The sequence below is a fragment of the Cylas formicarius genome, unplaced genomic scaffold (genome assembly GCF_029955315.1).
Source record: "Cylas formicarius isolate icCylForm1 unplaced genomic scaffold, icCylForm1.1 PGA_scaffold_2__14_contigs__length_35257938, whole genome shotgun sequence".
Lineage (NCBI taxonomy): Eukaryota > Metazoa > Arthropoda > Insecta > Coleoptera > Brentidae > Cylas > Cylas formicarius.
In genome coordinates this window covers 15270366-15293544 of record NW_026844319.1, presented here as the reverse complement: position 1 = coordinate 15293544, position 23179 = coordinate 15270366, and the positions used below count along the sequence as shown (strand labels likewise).

Sequence of the window (23179 nt, the reverse complement as noted above, 5' to 3'; positions counted from 1 at the left end):
TATTTTGTTTAAACCATCTCAGCGTCAACTTTGGTTTGCGAATGTACGAAAACGTGATTCATAATTAAACGTATCGTAACATAATAATCCCATGCCAAACAAAATTAAAAACGTTTTCGTTGTCATCCTGGTTTCGCGGACTGTGTTTGTTTAAATTAATTGCATATCAAGTAACTGCGAATTATATTCGACTCCCAATTCCCCGAACTACCTTTTACGGCTTATGGAAATACCCCTGAATATGTAACCCTGGATCTGCATAATTGTAAATGTACAATATATTTGAAAATCAAGATATTCACTTGGAGTTAATAGTGTTACAAAAGCTGCACTCTATCTTATTTGTTGGACCAATTTTTAGCTACTGGCTGCTAGGAAATATCAATGAAACAACAGCAATTTCGACTAAGCAAAAACCGACGCAGGAGGAATCCAGAAGTTTTTCTAAAAAGCATTACAGTAGCCTGTGGAAGTTTCTTTGAAAAAAAAAAAATCTTAAACCTGTTTGAGATTATTGAAATCAGCTAATTACGCCCCCTAACGGTGCAGATAGCGATCTCGAAACGAAATTAAAAAAATACTTTCAGCAATTGTCTGCATATACAACTAAACAGTTTTAAGCCCAGTTGGTCCATTATTATTAAAGTAAAGGGATATTTGGTTCCGAAAGTAACTAGATATCTCGGAAAAGACTATACCCGGATTAAATGAATGAAAACGAAAAACGGTTATTAATCCTTTCGTATTTCCCATCCTAGCTAGGAATCAGACGACCGTGTAACGAAACAATTAAAAATGGCGCTCCGCGTCTAATTATCCCATAAAGACGTTACTAATCAACTAATCAGAACTATGTCATTAATTACAATCGCGCGAAAATATAGCGTAATTGTGTGGCAAAACCTTTTGCGTGTTCGAATTAGGTTCGAATCTGCTAAAACTCCCGCTCAAGGTTGGACGGTATGTGGGAATTTGGCTAAAACAAATTTGTATTCTCCAACGACCAGAGGCGGCTCGTTTAAACGAAGTAAATCCTAGGTTTTCGATAAATATGTTTTTTGAAATAATAATGCGGTTTCCGGTCTCAAAATTTTCGAAGTACTTAGATTATAAAAGATGTAGCTCAGTGAATAGTAGCTACTTATTGTTATCATCGGGATTCTAAAGAAATCTTTTTTTTTATCAAAATATTAGATCGTTCATCAATCATATTTCTCAATGAACTGTAAGTGTTTTTGTTCGGGCTTAATGGCCGTCGTTGAGTGGAATTTCTTCCTGAAGTTTCGCTAGCACAAGCGGCTAGCTTCTTCTGAGGTGCTTCCTTCTCCGATGTTGGATGCAGACTGCCGCGCGGGAATGATAGCCCGAACTAGGCGCAAGAAGCATGGCTTCCCCAAAAACAATGTTGTGATCCCCCTCACTGAGCGCGTGTTCCGCTACTGCCGATTTGTCCACAACACCTGGAAGCAGAACTAGATCACCTCAAAGAAGCCTTCCAATAAAATGGATACAGGAAATCTGATATCGATAAGGCTATGAGGTCCAGAACTCCCTAACGACAAGATCCGGGTGAACAACTAACGGTTGCGAGTGCTTATCTACCTTTTATTCCTCGAGTGACAGACAGGATCGGAAAAATATTGAAAAAGCATAATATTAACACAATATTTAAACCAACAAGGAAAATACAACAAACGCTAAGATCAGCCAAGGACAAGAGAGATCCACTGTCAGCCGCCGCAATCTACCGCATACCATGCACGTGTGGAAAGGTGTACGTTGGAACGACAAAAAGATCTGTCGCAACCAGGATAAAGGAACATCAGAGAAACTGCAGACTGGGACAAATGGACAAATCGGCAGTTGCGGAACACGCGCTCAGTGAAGGGGATCACAACATTCTTTTTGGGGAATCCAGGCTTCTTGCGCCTACTTCGGGCTATCATGCCCGCCTCGTACGAGAAGCAATAGAAATCCATAAACATACAAATAATTTCAATAGAAAAGAAGAGAAAATGCAGCTTAAACAAATTTGGAACCCCATTTTAAGGAACACAAGGACAGTCCCGGTAGTCACAACCACTCATGCGTTAACATCGGAGATGGAAGCACCTCAGAAGAAGCTAGCCGCTCGTGCTAGCCAAACATCAGGAAGAAATTCCACTCAACGACGGCCATAAAGCCCGGACAAAAACACTTACAGTTCAAACGCTGGCCGCGAAAGCCTTAATCACTTTATATTACTCAATATTTGCCAAGCCCAATCCCATGTTTGAAACAGAACCTTAGAACTTTGAATCACCGTAACACAATCTTTAACTCGGTGCCTTGTTAGTTACAAATATCGACTGACAAATGTCAACAGGAAAGAATTGTTACCACCTGCTCTATACCTACCCTACTAATTAAACTCCCTCAAAATTATATTTAAATTTAAATTGAATGGATCAAATATTAAGTTTACTCTATCATTCAGTCTTGTGCGAATCCAAATATTGTTAAAGTCGTCTACATCCGTCGTCTATTTTTCGATGAAGACATTTTTTGATATCTAGTATATAGGGATTAATATAAAATGCCGGTTGCCAGTTCTATTAACGTATGTGGTCAGGCTGGTGCTGTTTGGATTAAAATGACTATTTTTGAATCCAATATATGAAAGGAACAAGTCTTTTGTTACAACCAACAGTACTAAAAAGTACTAATTTATATTCTGATGTGACCTTTAAAATCATGACAAGTAAAGCGTCTTCCTAATAAAAACTGCCTGCATTCTTCTTGGCATGCCTAAAAGCAGATGTCGGATGACTTGCGGGATAAGTTGCACTCCTCCTACATAGCTTGTTGCAATTCATTTAAAGTAAAGGGAGCACCAGTTTGTATTCTTCGCCTAAGCATGTCCCATGTTGACCTGGGTTCGCATCTAACAAAAACAGAAATGTCCATATCGTTTAAGTATTGTGAGTAATTTTTGCCTTTAGAAGTTTGGCATTGTCAGGCATCAGAATAAAATTATCTCCAATAAAATCAGCATACGAAACAACAAGATCTTCGAGAATTTCTTCACCTCTGCATGCCTCCAGAGAAATTCCCGCCACAACATAAGTGAACCTTGGTGTTAGCCTATCATCCTAGAACTGCAAAACGTTGTTATGGTCGTCGCCATATCTCCTCACGACCACCTGAAGATCACAGCCTAACTATATCTCGACTCGAAGGTAAACAAAATGCATCTCCATTCATGTTCACACTAGTGGTCATGAGCTATAGCAAACTTGAGTCGCCCAACCTGATGAGGTCTAAGAAGCATTGACTTCTTTCGCTTACGTTAGTATGCCGTCCGTAATACACTCGATTTATAATTTCCGCAGCTGTAGACGATCTCGAGGGCTTGAGCGTTAGTTTTTCATTGGAGACTAGTTCGAGGTCGTCTAGTATAAAAAAAAAAACATAATACCCCTCGCTTCTTCCGTCTTGAATCAACGCAACTTTTGAAGCAGCTGTTTCAGGACTAAAAACAGGAATTTTTGGCTGACAAAACTTTAAACGAATTGTTAAGCGCACCAAGAATCCGACAGAGATATGTCAGATTTGTCATAACAGGCAATAGTATTAACTTTCCGTTCAAATAAGTGTAGGTGACACCTTCGCCGGTTGTTGATGAATAGAACTTGCCGACGTTTCGCCAATCATCCTTCTTCTTCACAGCTTAACTAAAACTGTGTACCTGACTGTTTGAGGAGGCGGAGCTAAAGGAGGGACATGTGCTTGTTTTGGATGAGTGATTTTGAAGATTCATCAATAACAGAATTAAGAAGAGTCCAGAGAATTTCTGAATAGCATTGCAGTAACCTGTGGAAGTTCAATTGCTCTTTAGATCCGCAGTATTCAAAAGTTGAAAAGTTATGATGAGGTCTCCAGTAACGTAAATGAACGAACGCCACTGATATTTTTCTCTTTCATAAGAATGAAGTTGGCATTATTCGGTTCCACCGCAATTATCTTCGCTTTGTTATAGAATTTTCGTTACGCTCTAACGTGTATATTATTATCCTTTCGCGGATGTTGAATCGGAATTTTGAACGATTGATGATTTATTCGCGGAAAATAAACATCGCTTATGTTTTTTTGGATAATTTTTTTAGTTAGCTAGCCTTTGAATCGTTCCATGGGCCCAGATTTCTAGCGAGCTAAGCTTAAGTTATCAATAAAAAAAGTAAAATCTGTGTTATTTATTAACTGAGTTCAATAAGTACCAATGAGTGAGTATTTGGTATGGGGTTTTTAAGAGCTTTAGATATTTACCGATTTGATTTGGACAAAAAATATAAATAAAGTGGCAAATCTTATTCTGCGTAGAATAATTTCTTTAATCTAAAACTGCACAAAAAACGTTTGTCCTATATCAAGACACCCAAATTTTAAATCACTATGCCAAGCGGTTTAAAAGTTATAGAAAATTTCTTGTGTCACTCAGTATCTATACAGGGCATGCTTGTAGCATACAGAGAGACTGGCAAGCAGTTTGAACACATTGTCTTTCGTAGTAAATAACCAAATTAGTTAGAAAAAAATTATCAGTTCAGTCTTTTGATCAATTAAACTAATAATCACTAAAACTTATGAACTTGATCTGAATTCTTAGCATTAGTAAAGATGTCAGAACATATACTGTGTAACATAGAAATTTCGCGAATTTATGGAAAAAGCCTTCAGACTTTTGCAAATAGTAATACAGTAGCCTGTGGAATTATTCTTTCAAAAATTAAATATTTATTATTTAATTCTAATCAATTAAAGTTGATGTCAACAATCGGTAAAATAGTATATTATGCGGTAAACGGCATTTGACTCACGAGTTTTTAATAAACGAGTGACTTAAAAATTTTATAGAACGTGTTGCATACTATACTTTTTCTACGACTGTTGTTTTTGGGTACTTTTTCGCAAAGCAAGACGAATACATTCACTGACATGACCGTCAGAATTGTAAAATGTCAAAATTCAAAGCGTGGCGAAATATCTCCGAAAACATCCGATTGCTCCCAAACCCGTACGGTAAAATCCCGGAATTGTCCGAAGTGGCTGGGATCCGTGGGAAACGAAACTGACGTGGTAAAGTGACGATTCCCGCACGCTAGATCGGTGTGTAATTGGGTATTTTACAGACGGGAGTAGAAAAAATATATTCTTCACATCCAACAAATAAAATAAAAATTTGAATAAAGATATTTGAAACATTAAAATAATATAAAGCAATACATACGTTCCTTTTTATCCTCTTTCAGCTATATTTGGTATTATGAACGTCATGCATATATCGCTTCCTTAATATGATGACTCGTACTTTAGCGTTTCACGACCTTGTGATGTAGGAGTCTATTCAACTACCAGCCACTGTGATAAATGTATCTTGGCATCAACTTTTGAGACTGAAAAATCAGCTTTTGCAAAAGGTTCAACTTGCTTCTTGGCCCACGTATTATTTCAAAACGATTTGAGATCGCAAAAATCCTTCAAATATCCAAACCTCCTCAATCTAATATTCCAAAGCCTGAAAGTCTAGCACTAAAATCTCTCGACACAGTAATTTTAAAATCAGATAAAGGAAATGCTACTGTAGTTATGAACTTAACTATCGTGAAAAAAAATCAGTTCTTACAGACTGATTTTATCGTCAACAATTCAAGCTTCTTCTCCTATTAGAAAGCGTGAAAAAGTCTTTCACCCCTCAGGACTTCAAAATTCCTCGTTTCTATGGATTCCTTAAGAGTAATAAACCAGGATACCTCTTCAACCCTCAACCACCAACCTATTCTGTAGTAAAATATTAAAACAAAAATATATTAAAACTCTTTACAGGTAAAACTGATGGTTTCGCATTAAATTTCTTTTACGTTATTGAACACCTAAAACATTCGATCTAAACGATGTTCTGGTTAATTTCGACGTAGAGTTTTTCTTTGCTAAAGAGATAACATTATTTCAGATATATTAAAATCTTAATTAAAAAATGCTTGTCTCGGTAATGGCCAAATTTATTCACAATCATCAGAAACAGCTTGGGGTTCTTCAGTCCATTAGTCATAACAAATATATTTATAGAAACTTTTGAGAAGAAAGTCCTCGCCATTTTCCCATCTAAAACCAAAATTATGGAAACAGTGGAAACAATATTCAAACCTGCGCTTTTCTCTAATAATTTCCACCTCCTATAGAAAATGAGTCCGAAAGCAACCCCATACTCGCTATTGTAGTTCTTCCTTACATTCAAAATATTACTGACCACATATCAAAAGTTCTTAAGTAATATAATGTTAAAACCAGATTTACTACTTCCTGAACAATCTCTCATCTTCGATCCATCAAAGACAAAATTCGGTTTGAGACACCAGGAGTTTATAGCATTACACGCATATGCGTCAAAGAATACATCGGAAAAACAGATCGAAAAATATTAACGAGACTAAAAGAACAGCAGAGGTCAGTCAGATTTTTGGATACATCATCACCTAGCATCTAACATATTCTTCTATTAAAAAAAGATTCGAAAGTTCCTTCCTACACATATAAGCAATATAAACCCTGTTTGAATATATGTAGAAAACTGTTTTCGAAAAGCATTTTCCTCAAATGCTAATGTCGTGCCAGTACATCATAATTTAAAATAATGCAACCTAAACATGTGCATATGGAGTTGGCGCTATTGATGTTGCTGTAAATCTGCAATCAATCAATGTACTAAAAAATCTGAGCGCCTAAAAAAGTGCATTGCGATTAGTAATTCAAGTTTCCAAATATGGCGGAAAAATAATGCTTTTACCTATTATCTTAAAAACGAATAAATAGAACAATGAAATTATTATAAAAATAAAAAATAAAAATAAGCTCATTACATATTTTTTTAAATTAGACTGGAGGGATTGAATTAGACTACCTTAATCATATAAAATTCAAAAATCAAATAAAATTATTTAAAAACATAAAATAGTTCAGTTGGGTGCTCTCAAACGTTTGTATTTTGTCAATAATTATGAATAATCTTCTACAGTAATGGTGTACATTTTCAAAATCATTTATTAGTAAATATTTCTATTGATCTATTCATTCATAAACATTTTATTTATAGACCGTAACTTAAATAAAAACACAGCAAGTAAGCAAGACACTGAAGCTAAAACAAAAATACGATTTTTATAATAGGTTGCCTGCTTTGCAATATAATATACACACACACACACACACACACATACATCTTTGAGTCACCAATTTCTTAGGTCTTCCATATCCGGTATTAGGGTAGTAGAGACTAATTCATTTAGATACTCCCAGATACAAGAATCAAACGGATTTAAATTTCTGGATAGAGGCGACCAATGAAAGGTCCACCTCTTCCTATCCAGCGGTTATAATACGATTACGCTTCAATAATATTCCAAACGGAATCTTCTAATGAGAGTTTTCGAACTTCAAAAATGGTAAACATTCTGTGGTGACAATCTCCCAAGGAATTTCACCAATATTGAATTAAATGTTTAGATAATAAATTCTTAATTAAATTAGTCGGATTAAGGTGTCATCTCATAATAAATGGTCATCTACACAATATCGCGTCACCCTGCGTGTCTTTTAACGTTTTGGTTAGTTTTGGTTCAGTTGAAAATCAAGTCTCGTATGACACTTTATGCCGCAAATACAGTTCTACGTTTCGCAACGGTCTCGTTTACCGCAAAATTATTTAGCATCCAATAAAAATCAAATTATGTTTGTTTATAGCTTGGTTTAGCGTGCGAGGCACCGATTGTCGGTGAATTATATACCATTTATCGTCTCGATAAATATCGTAAAATGTCCAATCTTATTTTTTTCCAAATTCGAGATATCCATTGATAAGTATTTTATATTTTTATACCCCCCAATTTAATAACGTCCTGATTTCGAATTTAAATGAACCCAACGAATGGGAGACATTATTTGCGGGGTAATAAAGAAATATTTATACACCCGAAAGGACAACAATTTTTATCAAAATGAATAAGAATCACTCGATTTTAGATCAATTTAAGTAATTTTCGGCTTATCGGTTCAAAAAAAGGCCACGAAAAAATAATGATATTAAAAAATGTTTAATTCTGTAAACACAAATTCAACTGGGTCTTACCATTTATCCTTAGGAATAACTAATATGGCAACAGATCTTAAATTAATCATCATCATAAATATGAACATTAGATATTAAATATCTCCTGAATCTCCGGAAAATGCCAATGCGATTCCACTTGATGCTAGTAGTACCGAAATTATTTGTCAAAATTTGGTTTCAAAGATAGGTCCACTAAATTAATAAACTTCTACTTTGACCGGAGATCATAACCGGTTATCTAAAACAATATGGACATGGCGTATCCCAAGGCTCGATCTTGGGACCACTGTTCTTCTCAAATTACCCCGACTATTCCCAACTGCTTTACTCTTGTCAAACAAATGAAATATTTGTTACAGCTACAAAGATTAAAGACGATCTGACTTCTGTATTATATATCTTCAGCTTATAACCTAAAGAAGTGAGCAATAAGCGTCCACAAAAGCAGATATACTATGTAAAAATAATCTGAAAAAATAAATAAATGAGGTTGAATGAAATTCAAGGAACAAGCATTTATCCTGAGTACTAGAAAGAAGATGTGGTTATACCGATATACAGAAAAGGAAATAAACAATTAGCCGAAAACTATAGACCCACACGTCTAACCAGTTCGCTTTCCAAATGGATGGAGAAAATAATTGAATTCAGAACAATATGGTTCCATACCAAAATATCAACATTTAGCGACACGCTAACAAGCCACTGGCCAGTTGATGTTGTGTACCTTGACTTGAAAAAGCTTTCGCTAAAATACTCATTATATATAAAATAGCTGCTAGATATTTTCAATTCTTCTTTGTTGGAACTTTATGAGGAGTATGAAGTATGCAACCGAGTACCCCAGGGATCTGTGTTGGGTCCTTTGTGGTTTAGAGTGTATCTTAATGACTTGCATTCATTCATTAATATATCTCAGTCATAATGCGTTCAGATGTCCTTCAAGAATTTGTCATTAAAGCTGTACAGATCATATGTTAGACCAAGGATCAAAGTACATGGAAATCTTTTGCCTTTGGAGTTAAATGATATGGCTTATGAGAACCGTTTGAAAGGTCTAAATCTTACAATGCTGAGGGACCTCAAAATAAGACATCTAATTGTAATATAGTAATTTTTCCTAGTTCATAACCAACATAGGAGACCTACAATATGAAGCTGGGAAAAGAGAAATCACAGAGGAAAAACTTTCTGTAGAATCGTGTAGTATACTATTGGAAATGTCTGAGTAAATTTGTTTGAGTTGGAAATGAAAAGAGTAAATTTAACTCACAAAAACAAGTTTAAGAACAGTGTGATCATAGAAATGAGAGACTGGGCATTTGTGCACCAGCCTGTATAATAATTATTTCTCACTGTAATATTAGAGTAAACAGAATCTAAGCCGTATTCTATAGGCTTAGTTGTCCCTATGATGATTCTCAAGGGCCCGAAACTGACAGGTATACAGAGAGGTAGTTGACCTACTTGTGCCTTAGTTGCTTTCCAACAGTTATTGTTAAAGCTCCTTCCTAAAATAGTCACTTAACAATACACAGACTTGTGCATGAAAATAACAGCAGCCCCATCAGGTCACCAAGTACTATATGAAAAGAAACTGGAATAAATGACGTTGAAAATACTGTTACCAAAAAAATAACACTCGTTTTCGTTAAAAAAAGAAATACCAACCATAGACTAAATAACGTTTGAAATGAAAAAAGATGATTCCATTCCTTCCACGGGTAAGAAGTTGCGGAAAACTGGAAAAAATGAATTTTCGTTACGACAAAAATGCAAAACAGAAAATCACTTTTAATAGAGATACGAAGTGTGTGTGTTCTTAATTTAGGAACAATTCAGGTAGTGTAGGCCTAAAAATCTGAAATACCTAATTTATCAAAAACTCTTCAATTGCAATTTATCTTAAGTTTACTATATAACCTTTCAGTTGTCTACTTAGTTGCAAATCTATATTTGAGAGAACTAAACAGTTGAACTTGAACTTGAATACTATCGAACCAAATAATAATAAGGGAACTTTCCCACCACTTGTGGGGCTAAGGTGTGTGAAGTATGTCAAGAAAATTGTTCAGATATTTTTCTAGATTAATAAGGGTTACAAAGATCCGACAGTTTTTTTCTTTTCGTTCATAACATGACGGACAGTTTCTCGCCAGTTTTCTGAGATCACTTCTATAATGTCTTGATCGAATAGTTACTTTACATATTTCCTTTTAAAATCCGCAAGGCCTATAATCAACATGAATTGGACATACGTCGAAAAAATCGCTTTTTAGCGAATGGGAATCATTTACCAAGTTAAAAATTACATACACAAGAAACTTTCTAGATTATGTGGTTCTGTTTTAGGTTTTTACATTTATTTTTGAAATTCTGAAATTGTATATTTAATTATAAAAATGAGCCTAAGTTACTACATTACAGAATATCCAGACACAAAACGGAGGAAAATTGAATGTCGAGAAATGCAATAGACCATTGCTGAAGGTTACCCAATGCCTGTGTTTCTCTCAGACGATTATATTGAAGTGTTTTTGGAGGAATGTCTGCATTGAACAAATATATTATCAGAAAAAGTAAATCAAAGAGAAAAAAAGTTTTTGGTTCATTTGTAGGTGTGCGCTTCCATCAAACAAAATATTAATACTTAGGAACCGAAAATAACCGAAAAAATGAACTAGAAAGTTAGAGTGCAAGTTTGATTACATTTTTTGATCGACTTATACGTAATTAGCTGCTTCCAGGCCTTGTCGTATAAGAAGTGGTGGTGTCTCTAACGGCATATCTCGAAAAACAATGTTTGTGGAAATTCTCTATAGACTGTAGTTATTTCTTTATCATGTTTTCTTCAAATCCATTATCTTTGCTGCTAAGCCCGTCGATTATCTCATGTTTTCTCCAAGACGGGAATGGAACTGGGATTATCATATCTGAGGCAATCACACACATTTGAAACAATGACTTTTCCGTTCACTGATAAGCGAGAATTATTAAAGACGTACTTGTCATTTTACTAAAATTGTTAATAATGTTGACACTAGATTAACTGCGCATACCTAAATTTTTAATATGCTAGTAGTAATACTTAGCTTAGCTTAGTGGGTTAGTTAATCACATTTTTGTTACTGTGTATCATTCAGTATGTAACAGTAATTTGGGCATGTTACTCGAAGCAACGTTTACCTCACGTCCTAAAAGCAACCCATTATTAGAAAAACTAGAGATTGGTGTCAAGGAAATCGCGAGTGTCTTGATCCCACATTTTCAACACGAAATAGGATGTTTAATGCACCTTGGCTCAATTTATATAGCAAATATAATTACCTGAGCCGTAGGTATAAAATTTAATTAGGGTTTTCTTGCGACGTTCATTTCTAAAAAGTACTGAAGCTATCAAAGTTTTCATTGTTATTAGTAATTTCCGCAAACAACAACTCTCGTGCCGAGTTATATACAAGCCTGCTACTCCCAAAAAAATTATTATTTTAGTTATTTATTGTAATTTAATTATTCTGCAAGAAAATCAAAAGCCCTTTTATATGACAAGTAGACATATGCATGATATATTACTAAATTTTGAATGCGAATTGTAAAATGTCGTAGACTCACGACTAACTTATAGTTGACAATGTTACGACGACACAAATTTATTAATAAAACAAACTTTGTGCAAAAATAGTTCCTCTAATCTTCTGGCAACTGGACATCAACGATGTAAATAACGCACCATGTTCCAAATTCTTCGAAATACAGACCCTAAATACCAGGTGGTTCATATACGGTGACCCATACATTTTGCTCAAAATCTAGTAAACCTAGAAATAGTTATCAAGAAATTTTAAATGCAAACTTTCTTTATATTTAAATGAATTTCTAGATTATTCATTTTTAGATTATACAGGATGTCCCAATTCTTCGCTAACCTTCATCAGATAGGAAATATTTAAATTTATTTGACTTGTTAATCGAAAATCAGAATATTAAGAAACTAGTAATATTCGCAAAAGGAAATCCATATACACACACTTAGGTTTAATCAGTTTTCGTGACTTTCAATTCTAGAATTATACCGAGTGTCTATTTTTGCTGTATGAGTTTCGAAATTTATAAATGCCAACATTTCGTTTTATGAACACCCTGCATTTTATACGCAGATGAAACGTCTATACCTACTAATATTGATTGTGGAATTTTTTAACTTTTTCTCTTTTTTTTTGAGAATGCTATTTAAAAAAAAAATGTATTATATTGGGTATTGCATTCTTTCAAAAAACTAAATTAAACATGTTAATTTGGGGCCAAAGATTATAACAATATCGTCAAGTTCAACAAGTACTTTTATTCATGTCTAGATAGTATAATAGCATATTTCAATATAAATATAAGATGAATATGTAGTGTCTGTCTGAAAAAAGGATTATTAAACAAAAAAGATTTAAAGAACTAATATGCAGAAAATAAATGAATTTTATAAAATTAAAATACCCTGTTATCAAATATTTTGTAGTGGGCATAGGGATCTAAATCATAATCATGTAATCGTATCATGTAAGTTGCAGTTATTGTTCAAATAGTAATAAAGTAAAGAGTTAATTCAAAATGCAAGGAAAAATGATTTAATAAAGAAGAAAGATTAAATCTTAAAATAGGGCTTACAAGAATAGGAAAAATTATAAAGTGGCAGAACTAAAAGAAAAAAATCGACTCCCGCAAAATTACGGGGAAAACGTGGTATTCCAGCAAGACCGTGTTCTTTGACATTAAGTTCAACCTGTAATAAATTATCTACGTTGTCATTACAATATACATATACCTATCAAAGTGGGACATGCGTGGCCTCCTAGGATGGACCATTTTTGTGGGGAGATTGATGACTAATCGTATACATTTCCCATTAATTGGGAAATGCAATCAAAATGAAAAATGGTATAATTTTTTACCATTTTTTAAATAGAGGAACATTAGAAAAAATGCTTGATTGGAATTACCACACCCAGTCACACGTTTTTAATTTCTTCAGTGAAACCATTTTTAGAGGATCCTGATTTTTGACACAAAGTTCAATGTTTTTTAACCAACTGCGAACTATATGATCGACAATATTCCAGCTCAATTAGTTTCGAAATAAGCCAGCGTTTTTCCTCGCTTTTTGCTGGTTAGTATGTCTCTTTTTTTACTAAAACTTTCGCTGTCGGTTAGTAAATAAATCGCTCGGATGAGTCCTTGGGTTCTGTGGCGTGTGTTTTCAAAATTCGGCAGCAGATTTATAAAAAGTCAAGTAAGTAATTGGGGCTGTAGAGAAAATGCTGCTGTAACGACTGTACATTATTTTACATGGTGTTATTATTGTCATTCCAGTTATTAATCTAATCTAATCATAAAAACTGACCGCAGCCGGCCAAAAGATTCCAGTAAACCTCATAACTTTAATTGCCAAATGGTTAGTCAGCATTATTTAAAAGCGACCTGTTTATGCATACCGTTTATGTTGTTCCGTATTGTGCATAAACGCTTTGTATTTTTTATAATTAAGTATCCGAATTTATAATTGTCGAAAAATAGAAACACAGGATCAGTGTCTGTAAATTTGCCGATGACACTTGTTCGGTGTGTTCCACAAACGGCAGAATTGAAATTGTGGTAGCAAATTAAAAATCAGGGGGATGCGGAGTAAATAAAAACGTTTATTTAAGTCAACTCAAATTTGTACGTCTGTTCTTACAGCTTTGGACACTACTTAATAACTTAGTAATAACTAAACCCAAAAATATCAAAAGTAGGGGCGTTTAAACCTCAAACCACCCGATAGTCAAATTCGCAGCGTACTAGCATGCCGCCTTACCAGCATTCCCATAGTTGATAGTTCGTTCCTGTTGCAATTCGGTGGAAGTGGTTAGCTTTTCGAAAGTTCTCTGGTCACTTGCTAAATCGCTTGATCAAACGATAGCTGTGTATGGCGCAGCACAGTTACACTATGTTTGTTGGTGGTGAACCAGTTTATAATTTCTTGCTTCCTTCAAGATCAGGTTATATAGTCTGCTCTGAGCGTTGTGACTGACAACTTGCGTTATTGAAAACCACTACTGAGTCAGCCAGAAAATAATCTTCCAAAACGTCGGAAAAGCTTCGCGAGTTTTGCCACACTATATATTTCGAAACAATTCAAAAATCTTAAGGGGATGATTCGTTGTTTAAAATAAACGGTAGTTTGTTAAATAAACGCCGCGTCAACAGACAACCATTAGTTAGACATCTCACTACAAATATGGCGGACAAATAATGTCTACATTTTTCATTTTAAAAACAAAAATAGATAGAACTATATTTTTTTTTTCAAATGAGTGGAGGAAAAATTTATGTAACGGAAAATAAAGTGATAGGGCAAACACTTCGTATCAACTCGGCCACAATGAGCGGGATTCTACTATAGTTCTGCACCAGCAGTTGACATTAATGTTTGAAGATTGGGCCATAAGGACCTTGGAACTGTCCCGCACGGCCACCCGATTTGAAACCCCCCGATTTCTAGCTCTGGGGCTGGCAAAAGAGCTAGTGTACTTTTTGGTTATTTTTGAAATTATAATCATTACCTTACATTAACATTCAAAATAAACATGTTGCAAAATTTCCTTATATTGTAACAAAATCTTAAACAGCTATCCTGCAGTCTCTGAAATCTAGTTTGCTGTTGTCGATAGGCCAATACACTACGTTACAATAGGATAGAAGGATAAAGGACCAGAGCATAACTTAAGCATAATTTGATGTCCGTAGTTAACAAATTCTAAATCCTGAAGAAAATAAGATACTTGAAATGCGAAGTGAAGATTATCATTGAAGAATACCTCTACATTTTTACAGGGATTTTTTTTTATTCAATAGATTGTCAAAGTTATTACTTTAAAACATTTTTACCAAATATTAATACCAGTATTTTAGTTCTATTCAGGAAAAGAGCATGCGCAGAAAAATTATTTGAAATAAGACGCAAATCAAAATTATTGGACTATTTGTCCACAGCGAGTATGGAAACCTAAACGATAAATGTAGCTTCATATCGCCAGCATATTGAAGCGATTTTAGATGTTTTAAGTAATCAGTAAAATATGTGGTACACACTGAAAACAAGAAGGGATACTGCCTTGGGGAACTCCCGTGTATTTCTAGCGAAAATTTTTCGCCAAAAGACACTCTCTGACTTCGCCCACCCAAACAACTCCGAATTAAGTAAATGTTTGGAGCAAAGGGTACCAAAGTCCTTGGTATATTTAAGGAGTACATGGCATTTGCTGATACTTAATGCTCAAAATCCAGACTGTGATAACAGAGATAACACTAAGATGCATTAAATCGTCGTTAGGTTGTTCTGACATCATTTCAAAAACCTTTGAAACCACGGGTAATAAATTTATTTACCTGAAATCCGACAGTTCTTAAGAATTGTTGTTTTTTGGAATAGGAATCATATCAGTGCGCCTCCAGAAGCAAGAGAATCGATACAGAATTGAATTTTTACTCCACTGCTTCAACAGCAATCAACAATGGATAAAAAGTCCACCATTAAAAATAGGAGGAAATCTGCAACAAAAAATTTAAAAATAAAGATATTGAGCTAATAGCTAAGAAACCTAATGAGACTGATCATAAACTTTCTTCGGAAATCTAATAATAAAATAATGTATAGAGTGTTCCACTTAAAATCATTATGTTAATGACCACTTTCGGTGTAACCAGAGGTGGTGTGACCTTCAAAACATTTTCAAATTAAGGGAAATATTGAATAACCCCAATTCCCAATTCCCAGTTTCAAACTTTTTTATATTTCAAAAAACTTCCAACGAATGGCTATCGTATTCTCGAAGAACTGCTCTCCTTTTCAGTAACTTAGGAACTTAGAAATTCGCTAACAAATAAATGTATCTTGTAACTAATAATTTATTAGGACAATAAAATCATTGCGCAAATGACGCCGATATCCATTAAATAAAATTGATCAAATCTCGGTAAATAAAATTAATCAAATCCTCAGCAATCGACTATCAGATATTAGAGATTAAATTGTCCAATTATGTGTTTTTTTTTGGCCACGGGGGTTTTCGCGTTTTACGTAAGAATTTGTCAGCGTTTTCCAGTTTTTTCGCTACACTCCCCTATCCCATTAAAAATAGAAATAATTAAAAACTTTTGTTAACAACATTTTCGGTGTTATTTTGGGGTTTTTTAGGTTTTGCAAATTGAATTTGGTTAGGTTTCAGAAAAATTATGGTTTTTAGCTTTTCTTATGAGTGGTCGTCAATTGTTACAAACTAATAATGTACTGGCTGCTAGGGTTTCTACAGGGTTCAAATTGTGAATAGACTAGTTCTTAACTTGTAGGTACACATCTTCTGCATTTCTTCCGTGTCGGGTGTTGACTCTGCTTGCTGCTGTGAACCTGATTTGTCGATTGCTCTGTACTCACCTTAAATACCAGCAGGAGAGGGCCTAATGGAAAAGGGGCGGCCTTTAATTGCTTTAGGGATATTAAAGGTAGATAGACGAAACAGCTAGATGCAAATATTTTGGACCTATCAAATAAAATTTGTTCGTGAAGATGCTCAGAAACCGCTACTGAAGTTAGCTGTTGAAGTCTGACTGATCTCTGCTGTTCTTTTAGTCTGATTGATATTTTTCGACCTGTTACTCCAATGTATTCTTTGCAACAGCTGCACGGAATACTGTAAACACCTGCTGCCTCTATAGGACGACCTCTTTCTTTTGCGAATTATTTTCTGATGGATCTGACAGACCCCAACAAAAAAAAAAGATGAACAACTAACCATTCAGAAAACTGTACTTTAACAGCCTCTATCTAGTTAACAAACACAAATTTGAATTAATTTCTGCGACTCTTATGATTCAGCAAACGCAATCAAGCAAAACTAACACTTTCCAAATTTGCACTACCTAATGGTACAGCCGGTACATCAACCAATATTTATTGGTAACCCAGATAACTCAGATTCAGCTCGTGATATTGGAGCGACTATCCGACAGTGCCTGCTTTCCACGTAAGATGCGGTTGAGTAGAAGCAACGGAATCTACCGAAGCTACTAAAGTCTTCCCCAGGTCATTATAATGGCTGAGAATCAATTATCTCCGTTACACTCCTTCAGTGGGGACGGGGTGCTAAGAATACCCCGGTCATCCACTGTCCTAAAGATAAAACAACAGAAGAGAATCGGCACTCGGAACGTACGAAGTATGTATCGGGCTGGAAAAGCTACCAACATGGTCAAAGAGATGAAAAGAATGAAAAGAGACACTCTACGCGATAGTGAAGTGAGGTGGCCAGGAAGCGGGGAGTGCACAATTTTGGACCATCGCATTTACTGCTCATTAAATGATAACATTCAACACTATGTCGGAGCTGGATTCTACTTATATCAGAGAGGATTGCAGTACTGAGAATGAGTGCAAAACCAACCAATATCAACATTTCCAACAGCTGATGGCAATGAAGAAGACATCCAACAATTGAACCATGATTTGAGGACAACAATCATAGACTTTAAGAAAGAAGATATAACTTTGTTCCTTTGAGATTTCAAAGACAAAGTTGGAAATGGAGATGAAGACAACGTGGTGGGAAAATACAGACTTGACATCCGCAACGAAAGAGGAGATGTATTAGTCGAGTTTTGCAAAGAACGCACTCTTGCCTTAATGAATACATTCTTTGAACTGCTACTTAAATGAATATACACACGGAAATTTTCCACTGACAGCAATAACAATATAATAAGAAACCAGATTGATTACATTGCCACCAATACACGCAATCGAAACGCTATAAATTTAGCGAAAACTTACTTAGGAGTTGACATTAACTCTGACCACAATTTACTGTGATAAGACTGCGCCTTAAAAAGAATGGATGGCTGACGACATATTGAAACTAATGGAGGAACGCCGAAAATATATAAACAAAAATGAAGAGGAGTATAAACAAATACACAAAACTACACTGCAAAAGATCAAAACAACAGGAGCATGGCTAACAGAAACGTAGAAATAGGGGAGAAAAAAATATGACACATTCAAAGTTCACAAGAAGATAATAGAAGCAATATACATGTAAAAAGGCAAAAATTTAAACATCATCTGATCAAATGACAAAGCAATTTGGGAAACGGATGAAAAAATTAAAAGATGTGAAAAACATATATCTGAACTGTTTCATAAAGAAATTTATGAGGATCCAGAACACATAGAAGTAAAAGAGATTATTAATATTACTAAGGAAGAAACAATTAAAGCAATCAGACTACTAAATACCAATAAAGCGACAGAACTTGATGAAATCAGAGCGGAAGAACTGCAAGAAAACCACATAAACACTCTAACAAAGTTGTTCAATAAAATATATCAAATAGGCATCACGACAAGAGAATGGCTTCTACCAACCTTCATCCCAATTCCTAAGTTCAGCAACGCCAAAAAATACGATTAGCTTGATGAGTCATGTTGTCAAGATTTTTCTGTATATAATCCACAATAGAATATACTCTCAACCAGAAAAACCTATCGGGGAAACTCACACGGGATTCAGAAATAGCCTAGGTGCCAGAGAAGCATTATTTGGCATTTAAGTATTGATCCAAAGGGCTGGCGACATTAACTACGATATGTTTCTTTGCTTCAGTGATTTTGAAAAGGCGTTTGACAAAGTCCGACATAAAAAGCTCCTCGAAATGTTACACTCATTAGGAATAAAAAATGCAGATATACGTATAATTGCCAACCTAGTCAACAAAAAGTCACAATAACAGTAGCAGAATCAACATCTTTCGAAATAAATATACAAAAAGGTGTCCATCAATGATGCGTTTTATCATCTTTACTATTTAATGTCTACTAGAAGTTTGAAAGGGAAATTTCAAGCTCAAGAAAATAAGAGATCATTCATTTGCTTTAAATAAGAAAAATTTTTAGTAAGAAATGCTGAAAAAGGAAATACTGTAGATTGTAAATGTGAATTAAGTTCTTCGTGCGAAACAAGGTATCCAAGGCGCCCCTTTTGAGATGAAACCCTCTTTCAAGAGGTTATAAATTTAGTGAATTGTAAAAATGTTGTAAGTGTGACATATATGTGATGGAAATAGAAGAAAGAACGTGGAGAACTGATGACATGCTAAAATGCACTGTAGAGCCCCTTATTATTTCTCAGAACTCCAACGACTATAGTTCATCTGATTACTCGGCACATAATCAATAAAAATTATGTAGGAAGTATTGTAAAGAGTTGAATTGAAAAAAAACAATATTATTTATTACAATTTTTCTATGTATTATTCTTTCTTCTATGGAAGTCTTTATTTGCTTGTTCTTAGAATAATTCATTAAATATCTCAATTATTTGCCCATGACTGTATATATAATTACGTTTAATTCTTCACCAAACTTAGGGTGACCCTAATTTGTTGACGACCGAGATGGTTAAGTCCTGAATTTGAAACATTAACATATTTTCGCCTCGTTTTCTTATTTATCGATTTAACGCCAAGTGGTTAGGCCACCAGTTACACATGCATTCTGTGTTGCGCCTGTGTGCAGGGAAGCGATATGAGAACCAGACAGTTACAATAGGTGTATGTAACCAAAAATACATATTTTTTTATTACGTATTATATGTTACATTTTTGCGAAATTACAATTAAAACAAAATACCATGCAACATAGTAGAACAAACAATATTCATTAAAACTAGGGCGTAAGGACCTTACTAAACAATAATTTACAATTTTTGAATACCAATAACTACACCAAATTATCATTTTCACTTTCTAACGAATCCTAGCTTTAATTTCTATTTTTCCTGATGATAATTGTGGATTGAATGTAAGAATAATGTTCATTAGAGTTTATTGAGATGTTTTTCTCCCCGAGTGGAACGAAATTCGAAAGCTGACATTAAGAACAATGACAATTAAAACTGTTTTGTTAACTGAATAATTAATATGGTTGCCGTCTAAATTACGATTTTCGCGTAGGTATGTTTTCATCGCGTTTAAAATGTAGTGTTAAACATTTTTTTAATTATATAAATTTGGGCGTAGTAGGGTATTCTTAATTTATCTGGTTATTTGTTAACAACAATTTCGATTTTTACAGAAATGTCCGAAGTAGCCTTTGGTAACGAAACTGACGTCATAAAGTGACACTTTCCGCACCCTCGATATTTCGCTATTTTAAAGAAGGGAAAGTAGAAAAAAATGTTGAGCCAGTACTACACTATTTTTTTTCTATTAAGCTAAACGTATTGGAAAGCATTCAAACAATCTTTAACGCGGTCTAAAAATCCGATTCTAACGACGGTTCGGTCGTATGCTTATAGCCGAACCACTCATTAATTATTTTGTCAATAATTTATCATTATTAATATTCAATCATTAATAAAACATACATTTTTTTAAATATCGGCAATTAAAACGCGACTTAATTTTTGCTAGCAACGAACGACTTCGAAATGTTTCAAATCCATCGGCTAATTAGAAAACGGCGATCCTTCGGACGAACGATAATCCCAGTTCAAGTAAACAACTGAATTAGCGAATTTACTACCGGCAAGTGATACATCGATTAGCTTAGAGATTGAACCAAAATACGTCTCGTCCCTTATCAGTAGCGGAGCTTTAACGTAGTCGAACCTGCAGCAGCAGCACGTGAACTATCGCCGTAAAAGCTGCTCTTGGTGAAGGCAGCCACCACTCGAGAGGTACCGTGGCCAGTACCTATTCAACTCTTGGTCGTGGTGCACACGCGGGAGAGTGGTACCTCAGCAAGTGCCACCCGATTTAATACCACCGCGCCACCGATTCATTGTTCGCGATTTACTCGTGCGGCCGCGCAAGCTGGGTTCGTACGCGACAGTACCCGAACCGAAGTGCGTTTCACGTGGTGATTGCGACGTTTTGCGCGCTCCCACGGACCTCCGCAGGGCGAAATTTTGTAAGTCCAGGTGCCCGGGCAAACGGAAGGACAGCGACTGACCGTACGGAGTCGGCGTTCTAGTATTTTCAAGTAAGTCGTTTTTTCTTTGGGCAAATTAAAAAAAAATAGTATGTTGTAGTCCTCGACGTTCTGAACGAACGTCAAATGAATTTTAATAATAAATAAAATAACGTGTAATTAATTTTTTGTGGGCGGGCCAAAATTATTATATCGAGGTTTATTTTATTACACTTCAAAAGTATGCAAAATTACGGCACCTTATTTTGGACTTGTATTGTATATTCAAAATTATTTTTTTTATAGTATTTGTGTGTTACTATATAAATTAAATGATGTAAATATTGGCAACCACCGTCGTTTTTACTATATAATTATATAATTATGAATTAGTTCATAATAGCTTTATATTTCGCATTATATTAAAAAATACCATTTTTCGGAATAAATTTTTATAAAAAGTGAAATATTTTAAAAATCAACAATAGATTTTACAACTATGCTATTTTGTCGACATATTCAGTAGAATAAAATTGGCGCAAAATACATTTTAGTAACCTGAATTAATCAAAATAATCCTGCACGTAGCTCCGTCTGCATATTTGGACAAAACTGATATCGCATGTGTTATTTTCACTTAAGTTCGTCCAAAATTCTATATCGATATCAATTTTAACCAAATCTCGTTTTTTTTGCCTGATATTCTAGGGATTTTTTCTTCAAGGACGCTGTTAATTTAAAATATTTTCCTAAAATACCTAGAAAATAGGGTTTCTATAATCTAGATATTTTCCCAGAATTTTAAACAGTATTGAAAGCCGGTACTGCATACTATACAGTTTTGCATTTTTTCTTTGGCTGTCAATATATAGAAAAAGTCACAGTTTTTTGCAAATCTGACCGTTTGTTTTCAATATACATCATGTCTATCGATCTATAAAAAATAAATTTCTAAGAATTTTGTCAAAAAATAAAGGTTTTATTTTATAATGGATTTTTGTTATAATTATATAAAACATATTTAAATTCCTCCTTTTCCAACTGTGGGCACGAAAGACTTGTTCAGAACGTCAAGGACAACATATTTAATTTTATAAGAAATTGTCTGAACGTCATAAATGTGATTTGGTTAGTTTAAAAAAACTTGCGTTGTATGTACAAAGGGATGATCTCTTGGAAAATATGTTAAAAGTAATTTCAAAGTTATAAAGTTCAAAAAATTTAAATTCCATCTGGTTCATTTTTTTTCCTCTCTTATTCGTTCTTTATTTGGATGACTGTCCTTATTTTTATTTTCGATTTATGTTTTATGTATTTCTCTTTTAACTCGTTAAGCGTAAGTAGCATTAAGACTAAATTTTTAAAATCCCGATTTTCCGTTATTTGAAATTAAATAGCCGGTATTTTGGTAAAAAAAATATTACGCAAAAGAAACTGTATAGTGATGCCTATTATGGATGGTCATTATATCTGTAAAATATGGAGACTGCTAGCGAAGGAATTAAGTGCTTATTTTTATCGACAGTTATTTTATTATGTTTTGATACTGAATGTACGTCGATATATATATGCCTGACGTACTGTCAGACGTTATGTTCTGCTTAATCGAAATAAATATAATACACAGTTTTTGCATTTTATTATAACTTTCAATAAAAAATAATGGAACATTATAGTAATAAAAAAGTTATTACGCCATAAAATAATGAGATTATCACATATTCCAGGTTGCCAATTGACAGTGATATTTTCACTTTACGGTGTTGGACAAAAATATCTTGTTGCCTAAAGAATATTAAGGCAACATTCCAGGCGTATATTTTTTATTGCATTCTTCAACGTACCAATTTATTAAATAAAAAAATATGTATAGAACTTCTCGAAACAACTTTTGACAAGTTGACAAACCAGTGTTATTGACTAACAGTGGTGAATATTATAACCTTGAATACAGGTATATAAAAAATTAATCACCATCGACATCTATTTTTTCAAAACTTTGCTTTTATAAATTTGCTTACTCTGTTCTAATTCAAGGACAT

The 23179-nt window shown here is 34.3% G+C and overlaps 1 protein-coding gene across 1 annotated transcript in view; it reads left to right on the top strand.

Annotated features, from left to right (window-relative positions):
• Positions 1 to 20853: 20853 nt before the first annotated feature.
• LOC132698212 (UNC93-like protein) overlaps positions 20854 to 23179 on the top strand; it is a 122491-nt gene continuing 120165 nt past the window's right edge. The window contains exon 1 of the mRNA XM_060664162.1: positions 20854 to 21209. The gene's annotated coding sequence lies outside the window, so the exon portion shown is untranslated. The remainder of the gene's footprint in view (positions 21210 to 23179) is intronic.